Source organism: Hyla sarda, chromosome 10, assembly GCF_029499605.1.
Source record: "Hyla sarda isolate aHylSar1 chromosome 10, aHylSar1.hap1, whole genome shotgun sequence".
Taxonomy (NCBI): Eukaryota; Metazoa; Chordata; class Amphibia; order Anura; family Hylidae; genus Hyla; species Hyla sarda.
In genome coordinates, this window is record NC_079198.1 from 57,580,575 (window position 1) to 57,594,819 (window position 14,245).

Consider the following 14,245-nt stretch of genomic DNA (forward strand, 5'->3'; position numbering starts at 1 on the left):
ATTTTTGATCAAAAAGTACAAGCCCACTCGCCATGTCAAGGCCACCTATTTAGAGTGGGTTCCTAACGTCCCTAGCATAAAATGGCATAGCACTGGGCGTGCCTGCGCTGCTTCACTGCAGTCCTCAAGAGCCACAGAGAAGGTGCTATGGTAATAGGATACAAGGGCGGGTACAGATGGATGAAAGATGCGTGTTTTTCTGGGCACAGCACCGCTCTCTCTTTTTTCCATACCCCTGGCGACCCGGATGCCTGCAGCTAGCTCCGCCCTTCACTTACGCCTTGCCGGTGAGGCGCCCCCTCACCTCGTCATCGGAAACACGTTAAGTCGCTTCTTTCCACGAATCCTGGTGAGTGGATTTTCTTCTACCGTGCTTTTACTGCACCACCCTTGCTGCATTCATATGGTCGCCGTATATGGCGGGGATGCGGCCGCGGATTTCTTTGAGCTCCTCCCTCCATATACGATGACTGCAGATTCTCTAGGCCGGCTCGGAAATTTCAGCACCCACCCTATAAGACGACACCCAGCGTATAAGACGACCCCCGATTTTTGAGAAGATTTTCCTGGGTTAAAAAGTCATCTTTCACGCCGGAAAATACGGTATGTAACCATACTTCATGTTATAGAGAAATATGCTATTACATTTTGAGTGATAATAGCCTTATACACATCCCGCTTCTTTTCTTCATTAGCCATCCCCTTCTGAATCATCTGGATTATTGTTGACTAATTGGGCTTATGATTGCCCTTTAATACAATTGCAAGTCTTTATTTATTTATTTAATTAATAAATTATTTTCTTTTAATACAAAGACCCATCCAGCGCTGGTATTTATTTAATTTATTATTTATTTCTAACTATCACAGAGCAATAATAGCCTATCAACTGAAGTAAAAGGATACTCTGAAGGAAAAAAAAAATTCAAATCAACTGGTGCCAGAGAATTACACAGATTTGTAATTTACTTCTATTAAAATGTTAAGTCTTTCAAAACTTAGCAGCAGCTTTATACTCTAGAGAAAGTTGTGTTTTTCCAGTCTGACCACAGTTCTCTCTGCTGCCACCTCTGTCTGTGTCAGAAACTGTCCAGAACATGAGCCAAACCCAAAGCAAACCTCTCCTGGCAGGCTATCTTAGTAAAAGATGTGTATCAATCTCTTTATGAGCTTGCTTTCACTATTGCACTGGCAGTGATAAGGTTTTTGAATACAAATAACAAGGAAAAAGTTAACTACTAAAAATGGCACACACCTGAATAATCAGTACAAAATAAGTTTATTTGTACAGAATATACACAGTTATATACAATGAAAAACCTGTATGAAAAAACATTTTAAAGGCTCAGAATCTGAACAACCTTCAAGGAAAACTGTCAGCTTTCTTTCCCCGCACTAACCAGTGGTACTGGCTGGTAATGCTGGGGATGCTGATCAGTTTCATCCATACAGTGCCCAGATCCGCCGTGCCGTTCGGCCTTAATCTTTTATTTTCTGTATATTCAAATGAGGTGCTAACTGGCACTCTGATGTTAGTGCTGGGCCGCAGCGCCGCCCAGCTCATCAATATTCCTCCCCTCTCTCTTCATTACAGAGCGGGGGAGATGAGGGAGAGGCGGAGGGAGGTTAGGAATATTGATGAGCTGGCCGGCGCTGCGGCCCGGCACTGATGTCAGAGTGCCAGTTAGCACCTCATTTGAATATACTGAAAATAAAAGATTAAGGCCGAAAGGCGCGGCGCATCCGGGCACGGTAAGAATCAAACTAATCAGCGTCCCCCACACTACCAGCCAGTACCGCTGGTTAGTGCGGGGGGAGAAAGCTGACAGTTTTCCTTTCACAACCAGAAGGGGCCATGGACCTCTCCTAAGTGGTACTCATCCAACAACCAAAATAATTCACACAGTGACCATGGTTCAATATGTATCAGATAATAAGATCACAAAAATACCATGAAAATAAATCTAGAAATAAATCTAGATACTATTGTAAGCTTGACTACTTTCCTCGGGTTGTGTGCCAAAATGTGGTACATTACGCCACAAATTGTGTCCACGCCAGATTTTTTTTACACATTCCACCAAAATAAATCTACAAACCCAACAAACCTGAAAAGGGGCATGATCGGTCAGAAAAGGGGCATGGTCAATCAGAAAAGGGGTGCAGTTTCACAACCCCACCTATTTACTATTGAATTCTGTAAATCTGTAAATCACCATAGTAAATAGAGAGGAATCATGCAAGTGGGAAACAACATTTACCACTAATAAAAACCCAACACTCTTAGTAAATGAGGGTCAATGTCATCATATTGTAAAAATATGCTATAGATGATAAGACAAACCTGACCCAAGCCAAAAACTCAGAGCAGAAAAGAGCCCCTAGCTTAAAGGGTACCTCTCATCAAAAAAACTTTTGATATATTATAGATTAATGTATGCAGAATAACTTTACAATTGCATGTTATTAAAAAATATGCTTCTTTCTATTTAATTTTCCACTTTGAAGAAATGACCACTAGGGGTCTCCCTACCAGTCCTGGCAGCAAGCATTTCTGACTCATGCTGGAGTCCTAAACACTACGAGCTGCCAGTCTGCTTTGTTCACAAAGGAGAACACTCAGAGCTGCCAGCCTGCTTTGTTCACAGCCTGTTTGGCTGTGAACAAAGCAGGCTGGCAGCTCTGAGTGTTTAGGACTCCAGCATGAGTCAGAAATGCTTGCTGACAGGACTGATCGGGAAAAATACAATAGAAAGAAGCATATTTTTCATTAACATGCTATTGGAAAGTTATTCAACATTCATTAATCTAAAATATATCAAAAGTTTATTTGATGAAAGGTACCCTTTAAGCAGAAACAGAGGACCAGACGGAAAGGTGCTGTAGATATAGACAGCGAGGGTGAATACCCTACCAGAGCCCCACGTGTTATGTTGCCTCCAAGAAACTTCATCAGGGGTGCCTCCAGAGGAAGCTCAGATTCTGCGATTTTTAAATGTTTTTAATATAGGAGTTGCATCTATACAACTGTTTATATTCTGTCAAAATAAAGATTTTTGTACTGATCATTCAGGTGTGCACCATTTGTACCATTTTTAATTTCCTTAGTATTTCTAAAATCATCTGCTATGCTGAGGTAGCACCCTATCAAATACTTGCATTTAGGTTGAGCCCCCTATTTATTAACTTTTTTTTTTTTTACTCTGGTATCAAATTCTAGTAACGCTTTCATTTCTGTGGTGTCACTAGCTGACTATAGCGTCTGCAGCTCCCAGCAGCTCCCGGACCTCTGGTTGGGGAACACTGTTTTACACGAGCCTGTTATATAATAATCTAACCAATAGATTGAAAATGAGGTGGAGTCCAATGTTTGCTCCAGCATAGAAGGTATAAAAGTGAGATTGTGAAATAAACTAAAGTTCAGAAAGCTTAAGGCTCTGCAGTGCCGGAGAGAAAACAGCTCTCTCATATCGGGACAATAGTGTCTGGACTTGAAGGTATTTAGTTCCTTTCTCTATTTGCAATGTAATCATCTGTTCTCATAAAATTGTGCCTGTGTTAATATTGCACTGGTAATGTCATAACTGGAAACTGCTCTATCTGTATCTCTAAAGGACACTTATAATATTGCATTTATTTAAAACAAGATATATTGTGATAATAGTGAACATTTTCTGCATTAATGATCTAAAAAAAGGGGGGCTTAATTATTTTACTGTAACTGTATAGGGATCCTGGCTTATCAGTGTAAAGGGGGGGGGGGGTATTCACACACAGACTTTTGTGGCAGTTCTTCATTCAGTATTTTGAGTCAAAAGTAGAACTGGAATCAAAAGTAATTGAAAATATAAAGGAGGGACTTAGGGTGGGTTCACTTCACAATTCCTCAATACTTTGCACGTAAACATTGCCAAGCTGTCTAAATTGGAGAATAGTGTTACAGCAGTACATGGGGAAATACAGGAGAGAAGACAATACAGCACAGGTTATAGGAAGTTTTGATAATCGGCTAAGAAGCTCAAATCCCACTGAAATGGTGTCCAACTGGGGTGCAGTAGTCCTTTTCTTTATGGTTGTTGATGGAAGATCTGTGTAGGTTCATTCTTGTATTGAATTTCTGGCTGGCTTTACCAATGTAACATCCTATCTCACTCTTGAAGCAATGTATCATGTAGACACATTCTCAGTTCTGCATGAGTATATTCCCTTCATTTTGTATGTCCTGTTGTTGTGGGTAGCCTCAGACTTTGTGCAGATGTGCATACCACTAGCAGCCACATACAATCCGACCCTTGAATAAATATGACCTGCAGGACCTGCAGTCAATATTAGCAGAAGATGAGGTTACATAGTTACATAGTTAGTATGGTTGAAAAAAGACATACGTCCATCAAGTCCAACCAGGGAATTGAAGGGAAGTGTGTAAGGGGATAAGGGGAAGGGATGTAGTTTTATAATTCTGCATAAGCATTAATGTTATTTTGTTCCAGGAATGTATCTAACCCTGTTTTAAAACTGTTAATTGTTCCTGCTGTGACCAGTTCCTGAGGTAGACCGTTCCATAAATTCACAGTCCTTATGGTAAAGAAGGCGTGTCGCCCCTTTAGACTAAACCTTTTCTTCCCCAGACGGAGGGAGTGCCCCCTCGTCCTTTGGGGGGTTTAACCTGGAACAGTTTTTCTCCATATTTTTTGTATGGGCCATTTATATACTTATATACGTTTATCATATCCCCCCTTAAACGTCTCTTCTCAAGACTAAACAATTGTAACTCCTTTAATCGCTCCTCATAGCTAAGATGTTCCATGCCCCATATTAGTTTAGTAGCACGTCTCTGCACCCTTTCCAGCTCCGCAGTGTCCCTTTTATGAACAGGCGACCAAAACTGAACAGCATATTCCAGGTGAGGCCGTACCAATGCTTTATAAAGGGGGAGTATTATGTCCCTGTCCCTTGAGTCCATGCCTCTTTTTATACATGACAATATCCTGCCGGCTTTGGAAGCAGCAGCCTGACATTGCATGCTATTCTGTAGTCTGTGATCTACAAGTACACCCAGATCCTTCTCTACCAGTGACTCTGGTCACTTTGTTAAAACAAATCTTCCCTGAACCTCCAATCTTGGCCTTCAGACAACCACTCAATTTAAAACAAAAGCTGATAAATAGGAAACTACCCACAGAAACATCATATACAGACAATGTGACCAAACCTTGCTGTAAACTCTGCCAACACATCGACACAAAGTCTGAGGCTACCCACAACAACAGGACATACAAAAGGAAGGGAATATACTCCTGCACAACTGAGAATGTGTCTACATGATACAATGCTCCAAGAGTGACATAGGATGTTACATTGGTGAAACCAGCCAGAAAACTCAATAAAAGGATGAACCTACACAGACATTCCATAAACAACCATAAAGAAAAGGACTATTGCACCCCAGTTGGACACCATTTCACCCAAACCGGTCACTCCATACCTGACCTTAAAATCAAGATTCTGAAAGAAAACTTCAAAAACACCCAAGAAAGAAAGACATTTGAAGCCATTTTTTTATAATTCAAAGAACAGAGGACTGAATGAGGATTTGAGCTTCTTAGCCCATTATCAAAACTTCCTATAACCTGTGCTGTATTGTCTTCTCTCCTGTATCTCCCCATGTCCTGCTGTAACACTATTCTCACCCCTGCTTCCCCACACCCCTCCCCTGTCTCATTCTTATCTGTAGTCTATAGTAATGTAGCTGGATTGTCTTCTCTCCTGCGTCCCCCATATCCTGCTTAATCACCCCCTGTCCCCCTTCTCATCCTTATTTATGTAGTCTATTGTCCTATAGCTATACAATTTATGGCCCAACTTAGCGTGAATTCTCCACATCTGTTGCTTTAACCCCTGCATATTTTTTGAGATGGAACCTGTGTGTTTTCTTGTGTGCTCAGAAATGCTTTTGACTCGATAAAGGAAGAACTCCGAAAAGCTTGTCTTTACAAAATACTGTTAGTCATATAAAAAGGTATTACGAGATTCTACAACATCCTATGAGTCTGCATTTGCATTACTGGTCTAAAAAGGCTACTACAAACTAATCTATATATATATATATATATATATATATATATATATATATATATATATATGTATATATATTATATAGGGAGGGCCATTTATATGGATACACCTTAATAAAACGGGAATGGTTGGTGATATTAACTTCCTGTTTGTGGCACATTAGTATATGTGAGGGGGGAAACTTTTCAAGATGGGTGGTGACCATGGTGGTCATTTTGAAGTTGGACATTTTGAATCCAACTTTTTTTTTTCAATAGGAAGAGGGTCATGTGACACATCAAACTTATTGGGAATTTCACAAGAAAAACAATGATGTGCTTGGTTTTAACGTAACTTTATTCTTTCATGAGTTATTTACACGTTTCTGACCACTTATAAAATGTGTTGAATGTGCTGCCCATTGTGTTGGATTGTAAATATAACCCTCTTCTCCCACTCTTCACACACTGATAGCAACACCACAGGAGAAATGCTAGCACAGGCTTCCAGTATCCGTAGTTTCAGGTGCTACACATCTCGTATCTTCACAGCATAGACAATTGCCTTCAGATGACCCCAAAGATAAAAGTCTAAGGGGGTCAGATCGGGAGACCTTGGGGGCGATTCAACTAGCCCACAAAGACCACTCCACTTTCCAGGAAACTGTTCATCTAGGAATGCTTGGACCTGGCACGTTCCCTGAGTTTTTCCAGTAAGATGGTGCACCACCACATTATGGGTGTAAGGTCCGAGCATTCCTAGATGAACAGTTTCCTGGAAAGGGGATTGGTCATCGTGGGTCAGTTGAATGGCCCCCAAGGTCTCCCGATCTGACCCCCTTAGACTTTTATCTTTGGGGTCATCTGAAGGCAATTGTCTATGCTGTGAAGATACGAGATGTGCAGCACCTGAAACTACGGATACTGGAAGCCTGTGCTAGCATTTCTCCTGCGGTGTTGCTATCAGTGTGTGAAGAGTGGGAGAAGAGGGTTGCATTGACAATCCAACACAATGGGCAGCACATTGAACACATTTTATATGTGGTCAGAAACTTGTAAATAACTCATAAAAGAATGACGTTACGTTAATACCAAGCACATCATTGTTTTTCTTGTGAAATTCCCAATAAGTTTGATGTGTCACATGACCCTCTTCCAAATGAAAAAAAAAAGTTGGATTCAAAATGTCCGACTTCAAAATGGCCACCATGGTCACCACCCATCTTGAAAAGTTTCCCCCCTCACATATACTAATGTGCCACAAACAGGAAGTTAATATCACCAACCATTCCCATTTTATTAAGGTTTATCCATATAAACGGCCCACCCTGTATACATGTGCTGAAAAGCACAGGATTGATGTGCAGGATGTAGATGTGCCACTATGTCTATTTTTCTCTCGATGTTTCTTGTAGCAAGCATAATGCAGTATGGTTCTTAAATATTCTGCTGAGGGCTTCTGACAGGATAGGGAAGGAATCTCTATTTACCACAACCCTTTAAGGTTACCTGTATACTACCACTTCTGATTGCTCCAGGTTTTAATAATTATATCCTTTATTTTGTGACAACTTGGGGTGGTTATTTGTTAATAGTGATCGCCATCTCCACGGTCTGATGTTTATTTTTTCTTCATCCACAGGAGACATAACAAAACAATTCCTGCTCCTCTGAGCTCTAATACATTAAGCAGATTCCTTAGCTGTCACTCTTGGGCCTACTGCTTTATGATACAAACACCAAGGGGGGGGGGGGGGGGGGGGGGAATTTATCATTGTCTGTTGAAATTGAATTCCTTTTACCCCTGTTTGACTGGACGTACGTCATGTGTACTTGCCCCAAGTTTATAAAAGAGGTACACCTTCTTCATAAATAAGTGTGAAGTTGTGCAAAAATTTGCATCAGTTGTTAAAATGGTGCTCTTGATAAATCCCTGACCACTGTAAATAGCTAACCATCATAGTGTCTAAGTGCATTACACAAAAATTTGGGACTTTTTGACCCATTGTGCAAAAAAAAATTTTGATACAAAAAATAAAACAAAACAGATTTGGTTCTCCTGCTGGCTGAAGCTCACATAGACCTAGCCTTCCTGTATCTCACATTGGGAGCCCCTTCCTTGCATACTGTGCAGACCTAAGTTAGCCCAGTAATTAAAGGCCTCCAGCAACTCTCTGAGGCGGAACCAATATTCTGAACTTCCAGGAAGTGAATGGCATGTCCCCCTACCAACCTGCCTGTCATTCCCTAAAATCCAGGCTCTTAAACAGGACTTACCAGAGCTACTAGCAAGCTATGTCTCTCTAAGGATATCCAGCTTTTCTGCATTTTACACATCTCACCTAGCTTTCCTTGAATAAGATGTGAACTTCCTCACAGCCACCAGTCTTGACAGGTGTGGAATTAGGTCATGTATTTTTTTTAGGAGAGCATGGATGACATGCAAGGCCAGTTCCTGTGTAGGCATTAAAAATAGAGGGTTGATTTCATTCACCAGCTTCCCATTAAAAATAACTTTTACTATCGATCCATTAAAATTGGCAAAATACACATGGGGATTTAAAAAAAATATTTGTCTCACAAGTTATATTGTGCCAACATACTCCACAGCATGTAAAAATGTATACCACAGGATAGGTGTGGGCATATAAAGGGGGGGATAATAAGAAGCACTATGCTACAGCCTTTAAAATTGATAGTGAATTATGGCAGTCTTATATCTGAATCTAAAATATTTTACCAATATCTATTTCACTCACATTCTAAATGCACTAATTGTACTTTATAGGGTATTGCTTACATATTGGGTATTTGCCAGTATTGTGTAAGAGCAATCCGTGGGAAACATAACTGTGGATTAGGCAACATTTCACTAATGCAAAGTCTGCTATTCATAAAGAACCTTTTGTGGTAACATAGTAATATAGTTCATAAGGTTAAAAAAAGACCAGAATCCATCAAGTTCAACCTATACCCCTAATGAGTCCCTACTGAGATGATCCAGACGAAGGTGAAAAACCCTCAGATTGGTAAGAAGTCATTTCGTGGGGGAAAAGAAAGAAGGCACTTGGCTGGATAGGCGCCCCCTAGGCACTTTCCGATGTGGAAGGTGCAGGGCATGTGCAAATATACAGCAGGCCAAAACGTTTACCAGTATTGTGACACAAAGGATCTACATGCACATGCCCGTTGCAGTATGTGGGCAAAACCAGACGTGCCTTCAAGAAACGTGTTAGAGAGCATATATGTGATATACAGAACAAAAGGGATACCCCCCTGGCTGAGCATGTCATAGAGAAACATGGGGGTAGGACAGATGAGATCTCTTTTTGTGTTATTGAAGTTGTACATAAATCAGCTAGAAAAGGCAAGTGGGATAAGAGAATCCTACAAAAAGAATCTGAATGGATTCATAGACTCAGAGTGGTGGCCCCCCTGGGCATTAATGAGAGATTAACATTTAGCTGTTTCATTTAGGGATCTCCTTATTGCTTCTCTTTTAGTGTTCGCTCCATCATCTTTGGTTTAAGGTGTCCATATGAGTATCATTATGTGGAGGGTTGGTGAATGGACAGGATGGATTGTTGGTCCTGTCCATTCACCTACCATATGGGATATGGGAACCCGCAATATGTGAGTTGTCCTATATATACACTCTAAAGAGTTAAAAGGATTAGGCATTGTTCCAATCGTGGTGTATCCTAAAATCGGACCCACGTATATATCAAATTATGTAACTAGTATTACAGGTTGGATGAAGTATATGAGTACGGGTGGCTAACATGATATATAATATTTTTCTATCTTTTTATGTATAATGGGGGGCCAGTAAATTATGGGGACTATATGGATAATATGTATGTTATATGTCTCTTTGATAGTCGTCCTCAAGGTATCGTGAGGCCCTGTAATGTGATCAGTTTTTGGGGGGACATACTAATAATCATGGTTACTATATATTTTTTCTTTTTCTCCTTTTTTATTTTGTGATTATCTATAACTACCTATTGTAGGTAATTCTTAAATCTGTTCATTTTTTCATTTTTTGCCCCTAATTAAGTTATTGGCCCGGATATTATGCACCTCCAGAGTTGTATATGTGATACTCACAATTACTCCCTGACTTTGATATACATTCCTCCCCCTTCTTAGCATCTGGTGCGGTTTTGCTGAGGTGGAACCCATGGACATCGGTGTGGAATGCATTGAGTGGGTGCGGGGACGCACCCACCAATCATGCTACTCCTAGTTTTTTGAGCATCTGCGAGAAAGAGTATTGGGACGCATCATGTGATGCGTGGTAACCGGAATTAGAGATAGATCAGGGCTTTGCTGACACGCAAGCTCCCGGGTTGCTTAGCTTCCCGGAATACATGGCCGGAAGTGACGCATTTGGCGTCCGACTCGGCAGGTGCCAATCTGCACCTAATGGAGGACACTATTTATATCATAGTTAGCCACCGTACTAGCACCACATCCCTCATCATCAGGAGCGGTGGTCATGTGCATTGGTTGTCGCTAGGACAAGGTGAGCTTTATTGTTTTAGATTGTAATCTATGGGATTTTGTTAGAGGGGAGAAGGGTTTTTTCTTATATGGTTTTTTGATTTTTTCGTTTATGTGATGACCAATAGTGGGACCTGTTGTGGAGGAGAGTGTCCCTAGAGTGCAGCTGGTTGGGACTGTTTGCGGCTATCTGTTTATGCTAAGTAAGTTTCATTATCTGCCTGTATATGACACAATATTTATTGTCCCTTATATCATATATACATACATATTTTCTTGTGTAGAGGATTATCTTTGACTTCTGGATATAAGGCCTAGATGGTGGAACTTTTAACCAAGGAGGAGTGATAGAGTATTTGAATTGTCTTTTGCTTCTCGGGCATTTTTGTACAACTAAGTAAGTGCCAATTCATCATAACATTATTTCACTGGCTATTTGGTTGTGGGGTATTATATGGTATCTTTATCATTACTTTACAGTGATAGTCCTGCTCCCTAGTTTTGGCTCTTAGCTGGATAGCTTTACCCTTATCTATGTATAATCATACTACAACAGCGACATCTCTGGAGAACATATTGTTTTGAGGTATACTTCTAATTGGAAGGCAACTTCTTATATATATTTGTATATCTATACAATCTGATACAGTGATTTATGATTATTTCATCTATCACTAAGTTCTCTCCCCTTCCTACTTTCCTACTTTCTTATGTTGTATAGTTTACCCTCTATATATCTGTGAGGTCTGCTATCTAAAGGGACATACTTGTTCATGAATATTTTGGAACAATAATGAAGGTATCTAGAGTTTGTACATGGGATGTTGTGATTATGGGTTCACATTTTTTATTGTCTATTATACACACTGTATTATCTGAATTCTTTGATCTATATTTCCTCTGCCCCTTTGCTTTGTATGTCATATATATTTGCTATGTGTTTTGTATGTAGCTATATTTATGTGCTTTGTTTGTTGCTTGCTTTTTGCTGTTTGTTTCTTTGTTTCCTTTTTTAGGTCTGAGAATACATCACGGCAGTTTTCATCGACAATAAGCAGAGCCGAGCTCTTTCTGTGCATTACTATGTATATGTTCTATATGTACTTATTATGTGTATGTGCATTTTTGTCCTAAAGCGACTACTTTAATTGCTTGTATACCCCTGATGAACCGTATGTTCTTTCATTGAATTACGGGGAAACGCGTCGGGTGGGTGAGGCATGTATTACGGGGAATTGTCCCTACTACTATTGCACTTTGTGAAATAATTGATATCTACTGTTTTTTATGGGGATTTGTGTACGTTATTCTGTAATAGGGAATTTTTGTAATAAAAGGTTTAAATTTAGCTATTGTTATTCCTGATTTGGCAGTTCCTGTGTAGGCATTAAAAATAGAGGGTTGATTTCATTCACCAGCTTCCCATTAAAAATAACTTTTACTATCGATCCATTAAAATTGGCAAAATACACATGGGGATTTAAAAAAAATATTTGTCTCACAAGTTATATTGTGCCAACATACTCCACAGCATGTAAAAATGTATACCACAGGATAGGTGTGGGCATATAAAGGGGGGGATAATAAGAAGCACTATGCTACAGCCTTTAAAATTGATAGTGAATTATGGCAGTCTTATATCTGAATCTAAAATATTTTACCAATATCTATTTCACTCACATTCTAAATGCACTAATTGTACTTTATAAGGTATTGCTTACATATTGGGTATTTGCCAGTATTGTGTAACAGCAATCCGTGGGAAACATAACTGTGGATTAGGCAACATTTCACTAATGCAAAGTCTGCTATTCATAAAGAACCTTTTGTGGTAACATAGTAATATAGTTCATAAGGTTAAAAAAAGACCAGAGTCCATCAAGTTCAACCTATACCCCTAATGAGTCCCTACTGAGATGATCCAGACGAAGGTGAAAAACCCTCATACTAGAGGTAAAAATTCCTTCCCGACTCCAAATATGGCAGTCAGAATAAATTCCTGGATCAACGTTCTGTCCCTATAAATCTAGTATCCATAACCAGCAATGTTATTACTCTCCAAAAGTACATCCAGACCCCTTTGAACTCTTTTACAGAGTTCCCCATGACCACCTCATCTGTCAGAGAATTCCATAGTCTCACTGCTCTTAAAGTAAAGAACCCCCGCCTGTGCTGGTGTAGAAACCTTCTTTCTTCAAGACGTAGAGGGTGCCCCCTTGTTATAGATACAGTCCTGGGTATAAATAGATCATGGGAGAGATCTCTGTACTGTCCCCTGATATATTTATACATAGTTATTAGGTCTCACCTAAGCCTTCTTTTTTCTAAACTAAATAACCCTAATTCTGATAATATTTCTGGGTATTGTAGTCCTCTCATTCCCCGTATTACCCTGGTTGCCTGTCTTTGAACCCTCTCCAGCTCCACTATATCTTTCTTGTACACTGGTGCCCAGTGCTGTACACAGTATTCTATGTGTGGTCTGACTAGTGATTTGTGCAGCGGTAGAATTATTTCCTTGTCATGGGCATCTGTGCCCCTATTGATGCACCCCATGATTTTATTTGCCTTGGCAGCAGCTGCTCGACACTGGTCACTACAGCTAAATTTACTGTTGACTAAGGCTCCTAAGTCCTTTTCCACATCAGTCGTCCCAAGTGTTCTCCCATTTAATACATAATCCCAGCCCGGATTTTTCTTCCCCATGTGCATTACCTTACATTTATCAGTGTTGAACCTCATCTGCCACTTCCCAGCCCAAACCTCCAACCTATCCAGATCATTTTGTAATAGTGCACTGTCCTCTATAGTGTTTACCACTTTACAGAGTTTAGTATCATCTGCAAAGATTGCTACTTTACTATTCAACCTTTCTACAAAGTTATTAATAAATATGTTAAATAGAACAGGACCCAACTGTGCCATACCCAGTTAACAGCAGTGTATACACGTCCTTGGTCGTTAACCAGTTAAACATCTGTGTGTCTCTGTATCCCCTATACACCACGCTGTCAGTGTCCTCCATTCCCTTGTATTAGAAGCCTCCACAACTGCACCACTCCTGTTTAGGGACAGGTAGTAAAAAGAATTGGGTCATTCAATCCCTGCTGATGAATGGTCTCAGGCCGTATCTCAATATCACTGCACATCCACCTCTTGTAAAGCAAAGGAGACCAACTGTAAAATCTTGACGAGATGGCATACAGTCCCAGCCCTCCTCTCTAAATTCTATTCTGGAGTCTCTGATGAATGCTGGAGATGTGGGAGTGCTGGGGGCACCATGCTTCATATTTGGCTAACCTGTCCCTCCCTAGAAAGCTACTGGTCACAGTTCCTAGATATCATAAAATGCATCACCTCCACGTGACTTCGGAAAACCCCTGAAACCCTCTTACTCTCTATATTACCTGTAAACATGACCAGGGAGACAACCCGCTTGATCCCTTTTTTGTTCCTAGCAGCAAGAACAATTATTCCAAAATTATGGAAGTCCCCCCTCCAACCCACCATCTCGTCCTGTCTACAGGAGGTGTCATACAGAATGGAGGAACTACTAGCAGACTCCAGACGCAAAATGGACAAACATTTTGCAATATGGAATCCCTGGGAGACTTTCCTATCTTCCAGGGAGTATGAGAGTCTACACCTTGCCAATTAAGCCCTTGAATACCAGGAGACCTTCTACC

The 14,245-nt window shown here is 40.3% G+C and overlaps 1 protein-coding gene across 1 annotated transcript in view; it reads left to right on the top strand.

The window, feature by feature from the left end:
* The first annotated feature begins 3,448 nt into the window (after positions 1 to 3,448).
* The window catches only part of LOC130294381 (sulfotransferase 2B1-like), an 86,125-nt gene continuing 75,328 nt past the window's right edge, over positions 3,449 to 14,245 (top strand). Inside the window, exon 1 of the mRNA XM_056544091.1 lies at positions 3,449 to 3,497. The gene's annotated coding sequence lies outside the window, so the exon portion shown is untranslated. The remainder of the gene's footprint in view (positions 3,498 to 14,245) is intronic.